The sequence below is a fragment of the Corvus moneduloides genome, chromosome 1 (assembly GCF_009650955.1).
Source record: "Corvus moneduloides isolate bCorMon1 chromosome 1, bCorMon1.pri, whole genome shotgun sequence".
Taxonomy (NCBI): domain Eukaryota; kingdom Metazoa; phylum Chordata; class Aves; order Passeriformes; family Corvidae; genus Corvus; species Corvus moneduloides.
The window spans coordinates 143,398,707-143,422,340 of record NC_045476.1 but is presented as its reverse complement, the minus strand read 5'-3'; the positions used below and the strand labels follow the sequence as shown (position 1 = coordinate 143,422,340).

General features: G+C 36.8%; 1 protein-coding gene across 1 annotated transcript in view; it reads left to right on the top strand.

The window, feature by feature from the left end:
- Positions 1-23,634, top strand: part of STK3 (serine/threonine kinase 3) — a 131,734-nt gene that overhangs the window by 28,455 nt on the left and 79,645 nt on the right. The gene's annotated exons all lie outside the window — the stretch shown is intronic.

Sequence of the window (23,634 nt, the reverse complement as noted above, 5' to 3'; positions counted from 1 at the left end):
TAGGGCTAACTCGACACTAGTCATGCTGTTATTTTGTAATGAGCTATAGAATAGCTATGCTGATTGCACTGAGCATCAATAAACACTCCAGTCTTAAATTGTTTAAAACCCATTTTGAATTAATAAGGCACTTTATATTACTTAAAGCATATTTTTTTCCAAAAAATCGTTGCAATTTGCTGCAAAAATGTCATGCAATTTTATTCAGTTTTCTTTTGCTGGTGCCTCCTATAAAGAAGCCACCAATATAGAAAGAGAAGGTACTGTTCATATACGATTCCTGTGAGGTGATGGACATCTGAGTTCAAGTGTATTCAGTGCTATTTTTTAGTGAGGTTCTTGGTTTTTGGTTGTGTGTGCTCTTTAGAGGAGAGATATTTCCTAAAATTTCATGACAATGTGCAGCTCTGTTAAAGCAAGCATGTGATTTGTGTTGAGACATTACATAATTTTGGAAGCAAAGTTTAATTATTTTCTTGCACCATGTTTTTTTTCCATGTAATTAACTGTTTTAAAATTACAATTCAAACTAAAAATACTCAGGCAAAAGCTGAGAACAAAATAAGTATCTCTGAAGCTGGATTTTGATGGGAATTTAAGTTAAGATGAAATAACCTCTAAAAATATTTTGAAGAATGATTGATGACAAATTGAATACATTTGATTGTGCTGGGATTTTTGGTTATATTTCAAACAGAAATGCTTTAATTACATCTGATTAACATCATTGTATGTAGTTGCTCCAGCTGTTGAAAGGTGAGGACTACATTATCAGAGAGAATTTTTATGTGCATGACAACAGCTGCTTATAAATCAAAGGTCACTGAGTTTGAATGCTTGTGGACCTGTTTAACTCTTGCAATCAAGTGAATGCTATCAAAGGCCAAAGTAATTTAACACAATTCTGAATTACATACATGTGTTCTTGTTAATAAATTACGTTATGGTTTTTAAGAGCTTGTATGTAGTTAGTACTCTTTTGTATATTTGATACCTCCAGTTTTTCTTCATTTTTATTAGTGAGTTGTTACAGTGGTTAACAAGAAATACACAGATTTAAGTTGCAATAGTTTTTCTGGTGTCATATGATACAGCTTCACAGGACTTTTGGCCATATGTAGATGCTTTGTTTTAGTTATGACACAGAATTGATACAGGCAAGCATGAAAGCTTGGGCAAATTTTCATTGCTTTTTCTAGATGTTGCTGGAGTTCTGTGGTATTTATGTAAGGCACAGTTTTGTTGCCTGGGAATGCACAGTGAAATTACCATGTGCACTATTTTGCTGTAGGCTGGTTGGCACTGCCACAAAGGTAATGCACTGCCAGTAGGCCATTTCCTTGTCAACTGCATTTACAGCTTAATAGAAATATTACATGACTTCTTTAAACAAGTGTTTTGGCAGAGAGGAAATAGCAAATTCCATGCAAACAAGCATAGCTTCCTCTGCTTAACCACACTCTGACTATTCCAAAGAATTGTACTAGTTTCAGCTGGGAAAGAAGAAGTGGAGGATGCAAAATGGTATTTCAGGTGGGAGGGGGAAGAAAAAGCAGGTTTTTTTCTGGCTAAGTATTTCTGTCATAGTGTATTTGACTGTGTAAGTGTCATCCATGCTATTTCACTTGTTTCTGCTGCAAATCTGAGTTCAACAGGAGCTGTAGTTGTCACACTTGGTTTGAGGCTCAAAGGTCAAGAGTACTTGCCAGCTCAGTAGTTTTAATGCTTTATTCACCTAAGATTTATGGAATGCCTCACATATTCAATGTCAGAGTCCTTTTCTGCTTTTGCTAATGATGAAAAGTGAAACTTCTGTATTTTCTGTGGTTTTTTTTCAAAGGAGTAGTGTTTTCAGGTAGTTTTAAAGGAGGGAAAAATGCAGATATCCTTAAGTTGCCCTAAAACATGATGATACAGCCACTAGAAATAGCAAGGAATTTGCTGATAAAAAAATCACTCAAACCTAGATAATTTAACCCATCTAGCAGGGCTAAAAGCATGTTGATTGCAGTAGATTGTTCAGCAGCCAGGGTTAATGTGGCTAACAGTGTTTGCATCTGCCTTTGATTGCTGTGGTGTGATGAGCAGGTAGCAATTTATAGTGGAGCTAATTAAAGGGGACTTCATTATAGTTCTAGAGTAAGACTCAATCTCTTCCTCTGAAGCTGCAGTGATGTTGTAACAGCTGATTTCCCATGTCCCCATTGACTGCAGCATATATGCTGTCCTGTAGTGATAAAATATTTGTCCTACCACAGACAAAACTTAATTCAAACCACTAACTGTTTTGTTCAGTCATTCCTCTGCATGTGATATCTATCCTTATTATTTCTAAATTCCCTTTTTTTAATCTGTAACGAGACCACAGAGAATGGAGTGTTTTACTGTAGCAGTTGTGATTTTGCTTTTTTGCTAAAAACTGATAACGTGCTTGTGAAATATCCTCTGTCTTTGCTAATCAAGCCATGATCTCAAATTGTCGTGTAAGAATTGGTTTTGGTGGAACATCCTTTAAGCTGCATAGTTTTTGTATGATCCTTCTGCTGCTGGTATTTGGCTTTAATAACAAGTAGATTAATAACACTTTGCCATAAAGCTAATCCTAAAACTTAAGCATGGCTCTTTTTGAGGTCCTTCTAGGCCACCCTTACTGAAATTTTTCCTTGTGTTCATGCAATGATGTGATCAGTTATTCCTGCAAGGCTGAGATTTTTATGATCAATTTAAGTGTGGGCTGCTGGTACTAGAGACAGGCTGTCCATAGCCAGGAGTTCCTGACCTTTCTGTTAAGCAAGCACTTACATTTTTGTGGCCTCACATGGATAAAGGAACTGATGTTCTGAAAAGTTAACATGATAGAAACCTCCTAGAACTGGGCCAGAGAAGTTGTAGGAGCATGTAGTGGACAGAGGAAATGGGCTGAGGGGAGTTACTGCTCTTGAGCCTTTTAGACCACCTATAGAACTGAAATGTGTGTGTTATAAAACTTGCTCTTCTTTGCAAGGCCAACAGTTACTGACAGGTTGGTGTGCTTCAAATAAATGCTGGTAGCTCTCTTACAAAAGAGAAGGAAAAGAAAAAGCCAAAAAAAGCCCAAACTCTTTTCTTTCATGCTTATCAGGCAGCTGCAGTAATTCACATTGTGGTGGCATAGAAGAAGCTGGTGCTAGATGTGTTTTTCAACACTTCACAGTATTGGTCTTTGTTTCTTTATGGTGAAGTTTGTTGGAAATGGACATGTGGACATCACATGTTCTGCAGTGAATTGGAGGAAGCCAATTTGAACTGCTTCCATTTGCCTTAAGTCCAATCATGATATTTATTTTTCCATGGCACTTACCCAGATTATCCATGCCTCCTGCTTTGCCTGTGTCATTTCCACCCTGGACTAATCTGTTTGTAATAACCTTTTATTCCTGATGTGTCTTATAACAAACTACAATTTCCTAGTTTTTTATTCTTGACATACTGCATTAAAACTGGAGATTGAAGTGAGAATTATTGCTCTGTAGGGCTGTAAGAAAAAAGGTGTCATGTGGAGCATGGCAGTCAGATTCAGACCAGTTTTTCAGCCATTGAGAAGACAGTTTTCTGTATGCCTTTTGTGCTAGAAATTGAGGAGAGGAAAAAAGAAAAACCACTTCTGTCTCGTCACTCTTGCATTTCTTCTCTCCAACAGATAGTGTTGTCTCATTGGTTTCTATTATTTTCTCTAAGAGTTCATATATCTTATCTCAGCATTACTGCTTTTAAATTAGGCTAGGTTTGTAAAAGTATATGGTTTTCTTATTTTAGTGCTTTTACTTATCTTTATAAAAGACTTTGAATTAACTTCTAAAAGTCCTTTACCTTTTAAGAACCTTCCATGAGACGCTGTTAATTTGTAACTTGAGGTCTTCTTGCCTGCTGTATCAAGATAGTGAGCTAATATTTAAAGAGTTTAAAATATGGGTATTTCATTGTACATTACTGTTCATTATTTTACTACTCTTCACAATCTTGTGGAAGAGTGACAGTGAGCTGCGATAATGTAAGGTGCACATAATATGTGTTTACAGTGAGGGACCCAAGACACTGATGTGATATAGTTGTGACAGCAGAGGAATTGCAGAAGCATGTGTTTTGTTGCAGGGTTTTCAAAAGGGTGTTGTAAGACCTTTGGCCCTCTCCTGGCTTTAAATGGAGTTTTTGTATTTGCTTTATACAGACCTAAATGCAGGTGATGGGTGCAGACGGGTGGTACTCCTACCTGTTTCCATGCATTTTCAACACCCATTTCTGCTGGAATGAGCATTTAGGTGGCCGCATGAAAAGCTGGATCAGAAAATGGATCCATCTGAAAACTGACCAAGTAGCAAGAAGTAGTTTTCAACAATATTGTTAACAGGGTGCTTGAACCAGGTGGGGACAAAAATGTGTGGCTGGGACTGGTAGAAGAAATGGGTCATCTGTTTTTGGGCATCAACCAAGTTGACTTAAGGTTATTGAAAAACCAGAGTCTCAGCTGGCCATCTGTAAATTTATTGTGATTAAAAGTTAGTAATTATTTAAGGAAACTGTAAAGCATCTCTGCAGTTGACTCTTAAAAATGCTTGTCCTAAGGGACAAACTGACATTTTTGTAGCTGTTCTGCCTGTCCTTTGTGGCTTTTTCTGGTTGGACATATTGATAAAATTAGACAGGATTCTAGACCTTTCATCTCTCAGTGTTCCCCCACAAAGCCTTTCTCCTTCTCCACCTCATTGTGTTCTTCCATCTTTATATGCTATTGCTGTGATACAGCAGAACTTCATGGGGGAAACTTCCAGTGGCCTTAAGTTTGCGTGCAGCTGAAGGGAAGTGTTGATTCATAATATATTTGCCTCTGGTACTATTTATAGCCAAAGTTTCAAATAGGTGTTATAACTTTATTCAAGAAAAAAAAAAAGGCACTGTTAACACCAGACTGTATTTGTCTAACAGAAGATAAAGTATATTCTCTCTATAGACTGAGGAAAAAAAAATCAATCTCAAAGGATTTGCTTTCCACATAAACCACCATGAGAAATATGACCCCATATTCTACTGGGGTATGTAACATTTTTTCCTTGGGTGAGTAGTAGTAGTATGTGGTTCAGACCAGTTGCACCTATACTAATACCAGTGCTGATCTGGGCACTGTATCTTTGGTAGTTCTCTTTTTTTTGTTCAACAGCTTTTCAGGATTGTACTCTAAGGAAGTGTGACTTACTTAAGGGGTCTTAACAAAGGAAAGCTTTAATTTTTAATTAAAAATGCTGCTAATTCAAATTAGTATGCAACCGGTCCACCTGCTCTGATCAAAATGTGAATGATTGCTGTGTGGGGATTTTTGTATGAATAGAAAACCAAAATAGATGAGACAATACTTTCAGCAGTACATTAAAAAAAAAAGGTACTAAATGCTTTTTCATTCAAGATTTATTTTTATTTGTCAAAATAAACATATTTACTTATTTATTTTAAATGAATGATCAGTTTTTATAGTGTGTGAACAGACCTCTTTACCTGAACTGCTTATGATGTGGCAGGTAATTGCTGAGGTGCACACCAGGTCATAACACCCTGTTCATGAGTTGACTCCTTTTAACAAGGTTTCTGGAATAAGATGATAAATGTTGGGCAAATGAAAATGAGTGATTGTGTGCATTTGAACTTGAGTATCTGTGCGTGTTTCCATTTTTTGTGAGCAGATACCTGAGGTCCTACCTAAATGAAATATTTGCATAGAGTTTGCGCGAATCTTAATATCTAGATAACAGAGCTACTGATCACCAGGAGAATTGCTCTTTCTGTGAGTTACGATGCCAGCTAATGCTTGCGGTAATTGTACCAACAGTTGGACTTGGTAGCTTATTTCGTCAGCTGTTATTCTTTGATGGGTGTATTGAAAGCATGTTTTCTAAGGGTTGTTATATGTACCTTAACGTGAGGAAATAAATTTCTAAATTTTCTGGAATACAATTAAGGCAGCTGTTAACTATTACAGTAATGGCATTTTTACTAGGTAAAAAGAGAATCTTTAGGTACTTGGTGATTGTGTCAGCTTGACATTACTTTTCACTGTGGTTGAGTTTTCAGCAGTGAATTGAAAACTAAGTAAAGGGCAAATTGTGATCCTGCAGAAAAATCATTTTCTGTCAAAGTTGCATTTGTGGTTCCTGGGCAAGCTGCTCATAGAGGTGCAGAGATCCTGCTCTGTAGATTTTTGAAATTCTTTTTCATTTCAAAGGGTATGTGATTCTCCAAACTTAAAGTTACAATTTATAATTTTAGTTAAAATATGTTTGGTGTTCACTTAAAAATGTAAGGTGATTTTAAGTGCTTTCTTCCTTAAGCTTGTATTCTTTGTGGAAATGCTAGTCACAGATACAGATATAGTACCCTTTGAACATAACTTCTTTTTTAATATTTAATGCCTGCAAGATTAATGCAGGCAGCGAATTTCAGAAGGATTTAATTTGCTTATTTGTTTGTGATCAGCCCTCCTGTGGACTTGCTGTAGAGGAGAAGGGGAGAAATTCTGATGAGTGACTAAGTCAACTCAGGGAACTGCTCTAGGGGTATAGTCTAGTTTCTTGTGATACAGAAATATAATTTCTTTCAGTTTGTCAGTGTGCCTAGCATAGTATTTTAATGAAAATTCCTATGGCATGGCTTAGTCAAAATATATAAATGGACTAAAAAGAAATGGTAGCGAGTCGTCCTCAGACACTGAAGACAAGTTTAGAGGTATCTGGTTGCAAAACATATGAAACACAGCATGTGATATTTTACTTATTAAATTGCAATCAGCAGTTCATTGCTTGACTTTGCCAGATTCAGTGACATGTATTGAGCCTTGTAGAGAATAATGTGCCAGCATGGCAGCATCCAGTTTCCAAGACTGGACAGCTTGCTATGCACAGGTATAATATGCTTAGTATCAGCCAATTTTATGAGAAAGGAGAGATTTGTAATACCATTGTGAAGGCAAGATAGGAAAAATACCATTTGTTCTCTGGCAAAACTTCAAAGATAAAAATTTCCTCCCTAATAGCCCAAGGAACTTTTTGAAGAGGTTCTGCCACATGGCTTCCCAAACAAAAGACTGACAGATCTCTCTGGTTTATTGAACTCTTTAATGGTACAGCATTAGCATTGATTTGCTGTGAAAACGCTAGATTACTTGAGGTGTGTTCAATGATTAAATTGGAGGATGACAGCATCCTACTCCTGTTCACATTAAACCTTTTGAAAAACTCTGCAATCTGATGTATGTAATTGTTGTCTTCCTGTAGGTATTGCTTTTTAATTTTACTCTTCTTTTTTCTTGCATCTCTCTATCTTGCTTTTCTTTTCAGTGAAGAGGTGGCTTGAAAGTTCATGTAATAAAACTGTTGCAATATAAACAAAGTGCAGTTAAAAGTTACAGAATCTAGCATACATGTTTGACTGTGGCTTAGAGAATGCATCATCACTCCTTCACATCTCTAGAATTTTCTTTATATCACTAGAAGTTTGGAAGTAGAATAAATGTTTATTACTGTTAAAAGTATACATTCTTTACATTTTTAAATTATGTTGGGTTTGCTGGTGCGTATATGTACAAAATGGGAATGTTAATCTGTCATGTGTAATAAAGTAGCAGAAGCAGAGAATATTTGGAATTTGTCCTGGAACTGGAGTTTAATTTGAATTAAATGGAAAACATTTATTGCGTGCTTCTAAATGAGGATTTAATTAAAATTAAATAAGTGCATCTTTTTAGACTTATCCTTGAATAGGAAATTTGAGACATGCTTCAGTTGATGGTTGGTTTTCTCTGACTTTGATTAATCACTTTCAAAGTAAGCGGAGGATCGGTACAGTAATTTCATAATTACACACAAATGCGTTAACTTGAAACTTTTAACTAAAATAACTGTAAGGGGAGTTTGATCTTTGTTAGTTTCATGTAATGCTGTGCATCTTTTGTGAGTGATTCAGATTCTTAGAAGTGCTAATCTGAAAAAAGGACTGTACCATGATGCTACCTATTTATTTACAAGACACTTCAGTGGGAAATGCTGGACCCAGGAAGATTATTTTTCGAAGATGTTGGAACAGTAAACAGAGGTTGAATGAAGCCATGAAATTAATGGAAATATTCTTGATGACTTGAGTGAGCATTGCCTCAAGCCCTGCATCTGTAAGCATTGTTAAAGATTATTTGATAGAGCTGTTAATGAGGGTAAAGTCTGGAATGTATTCGACAGACCTAGCATGGCATAGGTTAATAGTACCCCTGTGGCTGAGCTGGCTGCCTTCTTTCCAGGCAAATGTTAAAAACAAACAAGCAAACAACCCCCCAAAGAAAGCTTATTAAGAAGTTTTAAATTGGTATCAGTTTGCTTATTTGTGATGTTAGTAGTACTGTAAACATAGATCAGAGTGCAAAGCAAAATTATTTTGCAACTTGAAGATCTCAAGAAAATTTTATTTGAAGTAGGCAATTTGTAGTAAATCATCAAGATTCATTAAATATAAAATCAAAATTTTAACATGATGAGACTTTTTTATTAATGAGCTTTACCGCCACTGTTATTTGGAAAAAAAAACACCTTTCCATCATTTGTACATGTCATTGTATGCTGAATTTATTCAGTTTCTCTTTAACTTGCACTATGGATGTGGAAAATAATTCAGCACGGTGTTTATGCACAAATTCAGGAGAATTTATTTTATTAGCGATTCTATAATACCTTGCAGGATGTTTTAAAATATACCACAGATTTCAAAACGTTTAAGGGAAGAGCTATACATATTAGCTACAAATATACTTCCATTTCTTTTTATTTCTACTATCTTTCAAGTTCTAGGATTAGCACTAAATATACAAGGTTAATTTTTATTCAGAGTCTGGAAGTTAGCTTCATTAAAGGGGATGACTGTATATTGCTTTTAATTGAAATGAATTTTATTTGAAATGAATTTTTGTATATGACTAACGTCTTTTTAAGCCACAAACCCCCCCATTTTAAGACATTCTTTGAAACTTGAATTAATGTTTATTTATTAAAGTGAATTGTATGTTCATTTTCTTCTTAAATATGTTTTCTGTCAGTATAGCTAGTTGACCTGGAGGAAGTGCTTTAGAGACTTGACTGCTGTATTGCCAAATTCTTAACGTGTTATTACAAGTTTTAAAAGCAGAAGTGTATTTACTTGGATTTTAGTTAAAGGGATATCTGATTTTTTAATATGTGGGAGAAAACCGCAATCAGATTAGGAGGAAAAATATTAAGCTTCTGTTGCTACTTACCAGAAGATTTATCTATGCTTTAAGCCTATACTGGTTGTTTACTTCGTAAAAAATCTAAAAAATTGCTTAGATGGGGAGGAGGATAAAATTTGGAATGAGGAAAGCTTATTAAGAAAGCATGGACCCTGTTTCTGTCATGGTATTGTATTGCCTTAAAATGTACACTAGGTAATTTTTAAAGAGGATGATGCATATTTAATGAAGAAATTTATTTATTTAAAAGGAAGGGTTGCCAATCAGTCTAAATTTGCTTCAGTTAAAACTTGATGGTCTAAAGACAACTTATAATCCTTTTCTTGTTATAAAGTATTGTCAAATTTGTAGTAGTATCAGCTAAGTTTATGGAAACTTTGTTTTAAGGTGGTTTAAAATAGAACTAAATCTCTTAATTTATATTTGATGGCACCTGTTTTCATTTTGTTTCCCTGGCAACACCCGGGGTATCAAAAATTGCCTGTAGACCACCCTGGTTTTAGAGAAGAATGAAATCAGCCTGGCTCAGCCTTTTTTACTGACTAAATACTTAGACAAAGCTTTAACACACGGTCAGTACTTTGCAAACTAACTCAAATGATTTGGTTATACAATTTGAGATTTTTTTTAAAATTAGAATTTTCTGTACAAATGCCAGTTTGTATTGTTCTGCTGTTTTAAAAATACACTGAGATATGGGAAGTATTTTTGATATCCTTTGTCTTAAAAAGCTGTGTTTGAAAGCTGTAATAACTACCTGCAGAAAAGTAGAGTAAAAATTCATAGTTTTTAGATAACACAGTCTGTCTGCTTTTAAAGCTGTATGGATCCAAGATTTTATTACAGATGTAAGTTGTCATTATTTGCATTCCCATGGGAAACAAATAAAGGCAACATGAGTGTTACCTCCAGATTCTACTTTCTTCTGTGCTTCTTTACCATGTCTGAAAATTTTCATGTTATGAAAATTACATATATGGTGTTCCAAATGCCACAAATCTTAATGCATTATCAGATTGTGTTTCAGAAACACAAACATGGACATAATTCTTGCAAATACTGCTCATCATTACCTACCTGCCTGAGAAACTATGCTTTACTGACAGAAGCCTTCTCTGCAATATACATTCCTGAGCTCCATGCCATACTGTTGATGATTAAAAATAGAAGAAAAGTTGGTGTTCTGGTGGAGCAAATCAGATTTATAGTGATAGTTACAGGAACACAGTCTGAGAAGTTTAAGGTGTCTTACATTTTCCATTCTCCCCCAGAAATTTAGAATAATTCTGGAAGATAACGAAATAATCTGTTCCCAGAAAAGAGAGCACCTTTGATGGAATTCATGGGTACCTATGGTGCAGTACTTCCCAGTGTCCTGGTGCTGTGATTGTAGACTGGGCATTAGAGATGGCAGCCCAGTATTCTCTCTACTGCTGCTCCTTTTTTTGTGCTATGAAAATGTAAAACAGGTAGCATCAGCCAGCACAGGATTTATTGGCAAACTGACATGCATGTGTTGAAACAGTCATCTGTTTCAAGAGGGATGTTCCTTAAGAAATGTAATAATCATGGACTTTAACCTTGGGACAGAGGGCACATCTACACTGGGCAGGTACATCCAGACACAAGTGAACTTTGCCCATACTGTCCCCCTTCCAGTTTTCTCCAGGAGTTTCTCTAGAGCAACTGTGTGTGTACTGTAAATGTCTTGCTTTTTGTTTGTTTCTCTGAAAAATATGACTAATTTGTGCAAGCTGTATTTTTTGATATTTAGAAGTGGCTAGCCTTTGATTCTTGGTGGTGAAAATGAGCGTATCGAAGTTCCTAATTTGCAAACCATGTGTAGTTAAACAGAATAGTTAAATTATTTAGAGAAATTGGCACAAAGTTTCTGGTAACTTGATCCTTTTAGCAATCTTGTGAATTGTCATGTATAAATTGTGACTATGGAGCAACTGGTTGCATTGCCACTTGCTTGGTGTGAAAATATGTGGTGTGTGAAGTAGCTGGAACGTTCTTTCTTAGACTGGAAATACTACAGTAAGCTAATGTTGCTAGAGAAAGGTCTTACTGCTGTAGGCCTGGATGAACAGTAGGACAGGCTAAAAGCCAGAGGACGTGTCTTTCTGGATGGGTGTTGAAAAGTTGGTGGGTGCTCCCTCTGACAGCTGTGCTGCCCGAGGGCAGCAGGACATGACACGGCTCCAGCTCAGGAGCAGTGCACTGCCCTGACATGCCTCTGTACCCAAAGTAACGTGCTTGGTCTCTGAACTTGTTTCCATGTTTACCTCTCTCCGTGTAAAAGATACTTTCTATTTCAGGCTGTAATTCATAACCTTTCATGCTGAATTCATTCATGGTGCCTGGACTGAGTGTGGACACAGAAGTGCATTTCACGGAGCTGCTGAAGCATATGCTGCAGGATTTCTGCTGCTGGCATGTTGAGGTTAGATTAAGATTTGGTTCAGCATGAAGTTAGCTGATGCAAAATTTAGCCTATTAAATTTCTTTTTAAAATTAACTTATGGGAGGAGAACAATGTATTCTTTTGCAGTGTTTCTGATCTGGCATTACGATTCCTAAAGCTGCTTTAGTGTTGTCTGAAAAGAGCTTTGATAAAAATCAACTAGACTAACATGCCCATAATATGAGAGTTTGTTCTTGACTCCTTAGTTATTTAGCCTTTTCTTACAATGAAGACAATGTGTATAATGTTCATTTTCTTAAGCTGTTAAGTCATATATGTCGTCAGGTATTGTTTCATGCACTGTGTTCTTTTCCTACTGCTTTTTAATAGCCTAGTTAGGATGTTACCGTGATTCCTTACCTATATGCAGAAAATAAGAACATGGTTGGCTCAGTTTTCTTCACACCTGAAGGGAACTTTTTTTCCATAAAATTAACCTTTAATGTTAACAGAAGAAGAAAGTCTATCTGGAATATCATAATTACATTTGTAACACATTTAATTAATGACAGTTATCAGAAGACACATGGTGAGTAGAGGGAGACTGGCAAACCTGGCATTGACACAGGAACTTTTTTTTTGCCTTTTATAACATAACTTTGATGAAAATATGCTCTTGATGCATGTTGCCAAAATAAGTAATTTCACACTCCAGAATTTCAGCAATTGACAAAATCTCCACCTTTATTGGTTTCCTTTAACAATCATATTTATAAAAATAGCCTCCCAGAGTGACTTTAAAAGCAGTAAAATGGATTGCTAGGGGCCAAGAAACCAAATCTGGAGCTAAAAACAGGCACTAAAAATATCTTACTTTCTGTTTAAATTGGGGACTTATTACCTAGGCTCTGCTGCTGTAGTGTACATACAGGATGATTTGAGTTCTGCATTATTCCCTTGTCTAGCTTTGTTTTGCTTTCATGATAGGAATCAAAAACTCTGTCATAATTTCATGATTGCTATGCCCAAAATGGGCTTTAATTAAAAAGATGTATTTAATTATTTATTTGTATTTCACTACTTACTTATAAACATCTGGGGAATTTTAGTATTATGTTTGTAAGAATTCTGCTAGACTTTTAACATTGAAATGGTAGCTTTTGGTTGCTATTGAGGCTTCAGAATTTATTAACAAATTCATCTATAAGGGAAATTTGTTTTACAGAGTAAAACATTATGTTTCTAATGCCTTTGCATTTCAGATGGTGATGGTTTAAATTATGACACCAGCCCTGTGCCTTAGGGCTTGCAATTCTGTAACTTTTTTCAGATGCATCAACTAAGCGTTGCCTAATTTGTTATGAAATTGAAAGAAAAGTTGTTCAATAATTCTTACTAAGTTGTGCTGCTAGCATCTGTTTCCAATAAAATACTGGTAATATGATAAGAATTGTGTGATTACTAGTTTCAAATAACCATTCCAATGATGGTCAACCATAGACTGCTTTTCTTACACTGAGGGAGTGATTTGTATATATGGGGTGTTAAGTCCAAATGGCAGAGAAAGCTAAGGCTGGTGGGATGATATGCAAAGGTAAGGTGTGTTGGTTTTGGATGCTGTTCTTTACAGAACCTCTGGCAAATTTAGGAGTTAAGTTATATGTTTTCTCTTCCTAAATTTATCATTAAGTATATTTATAATTTGCCTAAGGAAATTATCGAGTATTCTCTAAAAAAATGAAGGTGACTACTTGTTACAGACAGTTTAAATATGTATGCTTGGCTTTTTTATTTTTAGTACATAAACAGTGGTTCTCAAAAAAAAAAAATTGTGTCATTTGGCAGATAAAGGGATGTGTTCTAGAAGTGGATGGTTTTAAATGGCCCCGTTTAGAGCCAGAGTAATGACTGGCTGGTCCCCTACCATAAGTTAAAGCCAAATTTTGAAACTTAGTCTGAGTTGTTAAGGTCAGGCAAGATGTGCTCAGAAGTACTGGGGTTTTTTTCCCAATTTCCACATGAATTTTCATCTCTTCCACCTCCTTTTGTATCCCTGGTGCTTTGGCTAGGCAAACAGGAGCTCTCCAGCATGCAAGCAGAGAAAAGGTAAGTAAAGTCACAGGAGTGAAGCTTGGCAAAGTCTCTTTGAGAGATTGAAGTTCTGTTTCACACAGAAAATGAGAACGCGCCATACCCAGACATGGTGATCCCTTCACTAGGGGAACCTCTGCTTTGAGATTTTTCAGTAGTAGTAGTTTCACCTGTATTTTGTTGTCTCTGCACACCAGCTTCTTAACGAGAAGAAACAGTGACTGTGAGTTCAGGATATGCATGTGAGTAGCTAATGGGATGTAATTGATATATTTTAAGAATTCACTATTCCTTAGCTGCAGTACCTCGTGCTCATGTACTGTAGAGTTATGCTTCATCTCCAATACAAACAGCCTTGCTAGGGAAATACAGGCAAATCTTGTTGAGAGGCAGAGCAATAAATTTAAAAAACTTGCATGTAGAAGATGGTAAAGAGCCTCAGGATTTTCACACAAAAATGAGCATTGTATTCTTTGTATTTTTTCCCATGGTTACAAGCTACTTCCAGACATGTGGAAACCTGCCTCCATTGAATGAAGGTGAAGAAAACAACAAATTTTTATTGTTACTGTTTTTTTAAAATATCTCTATCTATGGAGTTAGTTCTTTGAGGGGAATATATTTGTATATATAAAACCCATAAACATATCTCAATATCTATAAACAAAAAACTTAGTTTTTTATATGCAGGGATATATATTTATGGATTTATCTGTCAAAGAACTCCGTATAGATAAACAGGCACACACACACAGGAGTTCTTTGATTCTATATATTTGCAAATAATGCCTGTTACAAGTGGATGTTTTCAGTCAGGCAAAAAATGAGTATTTGTTTAATTATGTTTTAGTCTCTGGGTTTAATAACACTCGGAAGGCATTGTTTGTTCAGTAACTTTCATGATGTCTTCTTGGTGACCATACAAGTGCAAACTGTTGGTTTCTGTAGACCTTCACAAAATGTTTATGCCCAAGAGCTCCGGTGATCTTGAATCTCCATCTGATACTAAACCAAGACACTCTCAGTTTTACTGCCAAGAATGGATACCCAAGTAATGCTTAACTACTGTGTGGAAAATGAGTCTTCTTATGCATTTTCAGCATCAACTGGATGTCAGATATGTCCTTTGGAGTGGAATTAGGCAGAGCATCTGGTAAATCATCCGGTATTTATCTGTACTGCTGGGCAGATTCACATGAAAACTTTTCAATCGTTGACTATTTTTTTAAAATGAAAAATGTAATTACAGGCATAGAATCTTTGAAGGAATTTATCCTGAATTTATCCTATCTAAAACTTTTGCTGCTGTTTTTAAGATCAGCTTCTTAGTTTAATGTGTGCTTGAATTTCAGCTTAAGCAATTGACACTTCTCTTTACATGGTTGTCTTCTAAATCATTGCCTGTGTCAGTCTAACATAGGCATTACAGCCCAGCAGTCTGTAACAGGTATGTTCACATTCTATTTTTCTGTGTAAAGGAAACCTGGAACAATCCCACATCTCCCTTTTCTTTTGTATGTCAGCTGATTTAGGATTGACTGTGGAGTTTGCTACTGCTTAAAATAAAGGCTTGTTCAAAATAAGTGAGTAATTTCTTCAAGTGAGTGCTCTATCCTGGTTGGATAGCTTGTTTAATCATCTTTATGCCATTCCTAGTTACGTTTTTATGTTCCCTTTAACTTATGAAGGCTAATTTCCTTCTTCAGTGGGCATATCCATTTATGGACAAAGAAGATAATCCACTAGACATGGGACTTGTTGGTTGTCTTGGTTATGCAGTGCCTGGGGCTCTGCCATGGGAAAGGCCCTTTGGAGTGTGCTGTGCTGTTTTTGAGTCATTGTTTCAGAGCATCACCCTACGTCATTCCTTGTAGGTAGCCAAGAGAAACTGCAGAAGGAATGATTAAGATACCACCCTCTGCACTTTCTGGTGTTGCTGTCTGTTCTAGGGAAACCTTTGCTGTATGACTTGGCATTTGCTGCTTTTGGGTTGAGTTCTGTCTCTTCAGGCAGCATGCCCAGCCTTTCTCTGCCTGAAGTTTGTGCCAGTAGTCTTCAGCAGCTTTCTAACTTTTGCTGTCTTCCAAATCAGTTGCTCTCATTTCTGATTTGAAATAGGTTTGGGTGCACTGTGTGGTCTGCTGTTGAGCTAAATGTGTAGGGTTTCAGAGAGAAGACATTAGCTCTAAATACTGTGATAGAGGAAAGAGTGTTCCAGAAATGCACGGCACTCTTAATGCAAAGCCTTATGGTGGCCCAGCTTTATATTAGTGTGTTGCTTTGGCCTGGATGAGTGAACTGTATGTCTGGAATTTGCATTCACACTGTGCTAGCTCATAGGTGACTTTCAGAATCTGTCTGAGACTCTGGTTGCCTGGTATAGCTTCAGCCTTTGTCCTGTTCTAACACGATGGCAACATCTGCCTCCCATCATTCGCATCTGAGACTTTAGACATAAGAGCTCCTCTGTGGCCTGAGGACACTCTATGTACATGTGACCAAGAGGAGTGATATCGTAAGGGGGACTGCTTTTTCCCAGGTGAGGATCAGTCTCCTGAGAAAGCAAGAAGTCAAGCAAAGTTTGACTCCCTGTGAAGCTCTTTGTTCCTTAAGCTCAGTAATGTAATATTTGTCAGGAACAGTTCTGACACTTTTCAGGAAAACATGGGTCTGGAACAATGCTTCAAAACTTAACCTTTGTGGTAGGGGACTTCCAAAGAAGGTCTTCTTGCCTTGGAAATCCACAGGAAATGATGATTCTTCCTATTTCATGTCAAGACTTTTCTTTAGGATTTTTATCACTTGTGTTACTTCTCAATTTATTGGCTTCCATGAGGAACTTGTAATTCAGTCATCTGTATTTGAGTGCTAGGAACCCTGTTCAGCTAGGGAGTGTTCTGGAGCATACCTGAGGTATTCAAAAGCTATATGGACGTAGTCTTGGACATCTACCTCTGAGTGGTCCTGCTTGGTGGGGAGGATTGAACAAGGTGGCCTCCAGAGGTCCCTTCCAATATCAAACATTCTGTGACTGGTGTCCCTCAGAAATTCTTGAATCTGTAGTCATTTCCTTCAACCTGCACCTTTTTAATAGTCTTCCTTATTGTTGACCTTGGATCTGTGGAGGAATGGAGGAGTTTGATTAATTTTGTGACTCTGCAGACTTTTATAGGGATTAGGTTATTATTTTCTTATGCTGGGAATCTAACCAGCTGATAACCTTTTTCAAATTGCATACGTCCCTCAGCTAACATAGATGTCGTTCATGTTGTATTTTTCCACTGAGCAATATTTCTTGCCTCTATTGTGTCTGCTCTAAGGGATGATTCTAGATACTCTTATCTCAGGCTGGATAGAGAAATTTCTGTGAAGCTGCTCGGGTGGAATGAATACATACAATTAGAGCAAGAGAGAGAGAGAGAGATGCAAGTTCTTCACTGTTTTCAAAGTGTACCTTTCTCAGATCTGCAGAGCCTTCATTTGGTAGTTCCATACATGTGCTGTAAAGCATCTTGTCATTCAAAGGCTGTTCAAGCAAGATGAGTCTTGAAGATGCTTTTTGGGATGCTTTTAATGTGAACTATGCAGTTTATTCAGTAAATAGTTATCATATTGCTAGGGGAGCCAGGAGTATGATTGCAAACGTATCATTTGAGGAGAGAGGAAAGGCCATTTACATGTAACTGTATATGGTTACCATGTCTTGAAGAACCTCTGCATTCAGAAATCCTTTCCCCTGTCTGCCCTGAGGTATTTTTGTATAAAGTGGGGACAAGCTGCTAGGAATTAAGGGTATGATATGGCCCATTTATACGATATCAGCATTTCTAGTCGCTGCTTCAACTATTGCTGTATTGTTTGCATACTTGAGTGATTGCAACAGCCACATTGCTAAACTGTAATTTTTTTCAGTAATATAGGCTATAAATTTTTGTTCCCTGAACTGTTTGTGAAGGAATGTTATTTCTCTGTGTACCTATAGTAACAGGGCTATGCTTTCACTTGTTTTTTTTCTCTGCAGTGTCAGTCTGATACATGCCTTTGAATGGAACAAAATGTAGTAGGTTAAACCAGATGCTAACAAAAATGTAGAAAATATGATTAGTAAGTGTTTGGACAGGGCAGTAAAACACAGACCACAGACCCAACCCCAGCACTTACAAAATTTTGTAAAATATTCCAGGCTAAATAATGCAAGAGTCTTGATAGATGCTTGCTATTTTTTTCATCTTCTCTCTTCAGGTTTGTTTATAACTTGGTTTAAGCAAAGGAAAATAGATGCAAGGCCAATTCACCATGTTGCAGATCTTTTCTCTCAGTGTCTGTATTTCTTTCTGGCCTCCAAAATATCTTATTCTATGAATTTTTTTTCTTAATTATGAAGAACTTTTCTCTACTATGTCCTTGATATCTTGTAGAGTGATACCATGGACATACAACTAAGTTTATCTGCATGACGTCCTGTAGGGTGTGCAGTTCCTGTAGGATGTGCAGTATTTTGAAGATGACCAAGTCTAGTGGACATCTAATTAGCATTGGATGCCATTAGCGTAATGCATTTTAATTAATCTGTGTTGGGTTATGCTTCTGTTTCCTCTTTTGGGTGAAATTTATCAAAAGTGTAGCAAATCATATTGTGAGGAGTTAGAGATGGATACGAAACCTTTAGATGATACAAATAATAACTAACTTGTATAATTCAGTGTGTTACAGAATAAACAACTAGTGAGGCTAATAATATGCATTACATTTTATTTTAGCAGTTGATAACGGTGCTTGAGAGGTGGATAACTTCTGGGGGGAAGGAAAAAAGAGGCCAAGTCCAGACAGACATGATTAGAATATCACTGACAGATTTGCAGTCAGGAGCACTAGGTCTAAACTGATGTTTTATTTAATAGCATAGCTATTTTATAGCCAGTGTTTTTGTCAAAAGAGAATCAGCCCTTGATCACAACTAAGACATTAAGGAAGGCATATTGTTTATTTCTTTCTTGGGGATAAGCTTGAGGGTTTTCCTTCTCCTCTGGAACTAGTTTCTCTGCATTATCAGTAAAGGTTATTGTATGGCTAATTACATGGCAGTTCAGGTTGATTTGAGAATACAAATGTTATTGCAGAAATAGAAGAGGCTTATTTTTAGTGCTCACTAAATCTAGGGTGCTATGTTTTTCTTTTTTACTGTGGTTCAAATGAGCAGGCTTGAAAAGGTTAGTTAGCCACTGGGGATATTAAAAATAAAGTGGGAACTAAATTGTTTGTACTACTTAGAGTATTAAAAATGTGTATTTTTAAACTGAGTGGAGAAAGAGGAAACAACAAAAACTTTGGTGAATGTGTTTGTATGTATCACCTCAGGGTGGAAAGAGGTGACTTTTATATTAGTGTATTTCAATATGAGAAATCTAGAAGGCATGCAGGGAAAAAAAGGTAGTTTTTAGCTTCTCTTCTGTGTTTGATGTTAGTCAAAATGTAATTCAAGCAATTGTGTTCTGTAGCCACTGTATGACCTTCCCAGGGGCAATCAGCCCCCGCCTTTAAAAAAAATAGAAAGCCAGTTGGCCTATGTTTAGCTTACTAAATGTCATCTGGATTCAGTAAAATGCAAGTGACCTGCATTGAATTAGTATAATTGTAATACAAACAGAACATCTCATAGTTTTGGTCTTACACAGGAAAAGAGAAAGTTGAAGAGATTTTTCAGTTTGATAAATAAAACTGAAGATACAGAGTTAACTTTGGCTCACAGTTCATTTTACTTTTTACTGTCTCTTAAAAAAAAATACATGGCATTTGAATTTTGTGTGTACATTTTCTCTTTGGAACATTTTCCATTTTTGGAAGACTCTTCCTTATGATGTATGTCATATCAGTTATTAAATCATAAGTGATCGTTACCAATTCCAGTTTCCTCAGACACAATGCCATTTCAGAGAGATATTTTTTACTGATTTACCTAGCCTGTCCAGAATTTGGTATATTGCTTTACCTCTGTCATTTGGTAGGATTGCTTTTGAATTCTGTGATGTAGTTCATATTTTTCACTCTCTATTCCCGAGAGCAATGCTTACACTTACCAAGCTAACACAGTGCCATGAAGAACTGAAGTATCAGTTCAGGCAGTATATTTGAATTTTAACTCTGACCAATTTTAACTTTGACTCTATGATCTTGTAGTTGTCTTATTCAGTTTGGTTTAAAAGGCATGTTAGTTTTTTAAAATGCAAGATTAGTGTAATTGTGTAAGTAATACTATGCCTTGGTTGTACTTCTCTTTTCATTTGGACATTCAAATGCCCAGGTTTTACTTTGTAATGCCTCCCACTGCATCATGGCCTCTAGAACAGAAAAAATAGTTTTACTGTAGCAACTACATTTCCTTACAGGAAAACATGTGGCTATTACACTAATCTAGCAATGGAATTTAAGGGGCTACAATATAAATGACATTTATTTGAAACCAGTAGGGAGAATACTGGAAACACTAGCAAGGCAAGGACAGTAAGTGTGTTTTTTTGTGTACCTGGTAGCTGGGAAAGCAATACTATTGAGTCTTGTAGTCTCTGAGTACCTTGAGAGTCAGTGGAGCAGAAACAGGAGAAGTTTTCATTCTTCACTTGAAGGTAGACAGTGCTTTAAGATGTAAGAACTCAATTACTCTTTCATAGACTACTTTTATAGACTACAATTAATTACTCTGTAATTAATTGGTTGTTTTCATTATATCAGTGGGATGTTGGCATTTAATATCTGGAAATTTGTAATCTGTCCGTTTAATTTTAGTTCTTAGTTTGAACACTGCAAGTAAATGGGTCGTTTTTCTTTGTGCTGGTGGTTGGGTTTTGCTGTCACCTGTTCATCTGCTGCTACTGTAAAAGGTGAAGTAGGAAGCAGCAAATACTGTTGAAAGGGATTGTTCCTTTGTGTTTCATGTTTCGTGTGTTAAACATGGTCACATGGTCATTCTGTTTCTGTACCTAGGCTGACTGAACATGATAATCCTCTTTTTTGTTTTAAATTAATTTTATATGAGCACAGGGCAAATGGGGAGGTGGTGGTGGTGGTGGAAAAGATCTTCAAAACACATGCCCAAATTTTGATCATGAAATTCTGAAACTGTGTTTGTCTATATTTTTTTTTTTTGTAGAATAAAATTACAAGTTCTGGAACTTCTTGGGTAGTTTCGTGGCAACTTTCCTACAATGTAACCTGAATATTCCTTGTTAAAATTTAAACTCATTAGCTCCTCTTCTGTTCTTTATACACTTTCTCTCTTTGAAGTGGCATTTAACATGTTGGAGACTGTTACCATATCTCTCACTACAGTTACCTCTTCTTTAGACTGAGCAATCCTAATTCATTCAATCTTTTCTTGCAGAGTGTGTTTTTAAAATATCTAAGCATTGCAGTTACTATGTTTTCAAGCCATCTTCAGTTGGTTTACATCTCTGAAATTGTGATGCCTGAAACTGAACACAAAACTGCTGCTGGAGGTCTAACATACCCCAAATAAAGGAGAACTGCCACTTAATTCTTGAATGCCTTCTTTCATTACTACTGTCTGTGGTTGTCAGAGATTTCACATTTAATGTCCAATGAGTTTACTGCAGCTTTTTCTCACAAATATAAGTTACTCCTTGATTCTTCTACAAGTAAATATAATTGCAAATGCAGTTTTTCCACTTCATGTCTCATTAAATGTTAGTATGTTTCTGGATGTAATCATTGCCTCATTTTCTCAGAAACTGCGGTAAATACTGTGGGAAGAACAGAAAATATTCTTTTAGTAAAGTATTGGAGTTTTCTTGGAGGGAAAGTAGGTTTCGTATTCTGGGTAAAAACTTGGAACCTTCTAGGCATTGTGCCTATGAATTTTCAAGATAGTACTGAATCAGGAGTAAAACTAACTATAGTGAAAGAAGAGTAGATCAATCACAAGAGTATTCCTTGGATTCTGTCATACAGTGTGCACTTTCTGAACCATTTCCTTGTTCTGTAACTGACAAGAAAGTAGTTCCATACTGAAAAAAGAGAAGGTTGTTTGATTTCAAGTTCATGTTCTTGATCTCGTATTCTGTGAAGGGAGTGATAGCACAGTGATTATGTCATAGCAGGATGCTTCTGTCTGAGAGGTACCATCATTCACGAAGACATTTTCTCTTTTCATTCCTGGCCACCTGTGTGGGAAATATCCTTTAGGCAATGAGTTGTCTAGCTCTTGATCCAGAATCTGTCATAATGTATAATTTAGTCTGAGAGACTCTTAAGTGTTGAAGTTCTCTGAGGGTTTGAGTAGAATTGGCCAGTGGCCTGAAGTGGCCCCATTTCTCTGTTATGGTGATTTCCTCACAAAGAGGAGGTGTTCATCACTATCAAAAGGAAATTTTCTCCTATACAACAGTGTTTAAAAATACTTATTTTTCCAAATCTGTGTCAAGTAAAAATTCACTTTGAAGTTTAAGCTACTACAACAAATACTTCTTTCAGTCTAAAGATAGTTTAATATCTATTTATTTTTTCCTATTTCAACCCGCTTCGTCTCAAACACTTCCTCCTCTCAAATTAAAAAAACTCTTAAAAAACCCACGTACACATACATGCAGTGCCCCCTTCTTTCTCCTCCTGATTAAATGAATCTTGCTCACTCAGTGCCGAAATTGAGGGTACTTTTCAGAATAAGAATAATGACGTAAATTTCAGCTCATTTAGGTTTTCTTTTGGGTGAATGAAATTATTAGAAACACTGTTCTAGATGTTGTCTGAATGCTGCAGTTCCTTTCAGCTGTTAGAAACTTTCGTATTTTTGTAAGACTTGCTGACTTTCACTGTCTTGTTTTCCAGTAGTGCTTGGATTTTTTTGTCGGGATTTAAAATTTTTTTTTATGTCCAAGAACAGTAAGTCTTGTGCAGACTTACAATTTTTGTGGATGTGAACTTTCAGTATAACCTTTCAATAAAATGTTAAATACTTACACTTTTTAATACCTATAAGGGATTATTTGCACGTTACGTATTTTCCTCTGAAAATTCCTGTATATGTCAATTAAAATTCAGAACTGATAGCTGACTGCGTAGTTTAAGCACAAAATCCTGAGTAGCCTGAAATTATTTTTGTTTTCACTGAATGCCTTTCCTTGAAAAATTTTGCTTATCTAAAACACTGTCCTCCTCACTCCAAAATATCCCCAAGAAAACAACAAAAAACCCCAGTGAAGCCAAAGAAGGTTAAAAAACCTTCATGAGATTGCAGATTTTTGCCATGCTTTATTTTTAATTTCTACAGACTTTGAAAAGGCATTTGTTGCCCTCCTTTCAAGGTGTCGTGGTTTGCCAGGCACCCATGGCTCGCTCACCTTCCGCTGCTGCAGCTGAGCAGAGGAGAGGAAAAAAAAAGTTAATGAAGGGTTCATGTGTTAAGGACCGGGAGAAAACACTTCAAGGGCGAAACAGGCTTAACTTAAAGTTACAAAGTGAATTTATTACTAACAGAATCAGAGGAGGATAATGAGAAGTAAAACACCGTTTCCCCCCCAGCCCCTCCCTCCTTCCCACCGACAGCGCAGGGCGTGGGGGTTTGGTCAGTTCATCACCGAGATCTCCTTCCGCTGCTCAGGGAGAGGAGTCTTCCCCTGTGAGGCCGGGAGTCCCTCCCACAGGAGACAGTTCTCCCTGAACCTCTCCGGAGTGGGTCCACTCCCACGAGCAGCAGCCACCCCGCCCCTGCTGCAGCGTGAGCCCCTCCCACGGGCACACGGCCCTCCCAGACTGCTGCGCCGTGGGTCTCTCTTTCCACGGGGTGCAGTCCTCCAAGGACAGGCTGCTCCAGCCTGGAAGGAAAGGCCCTCTTTCTCTGCCGGGTGTT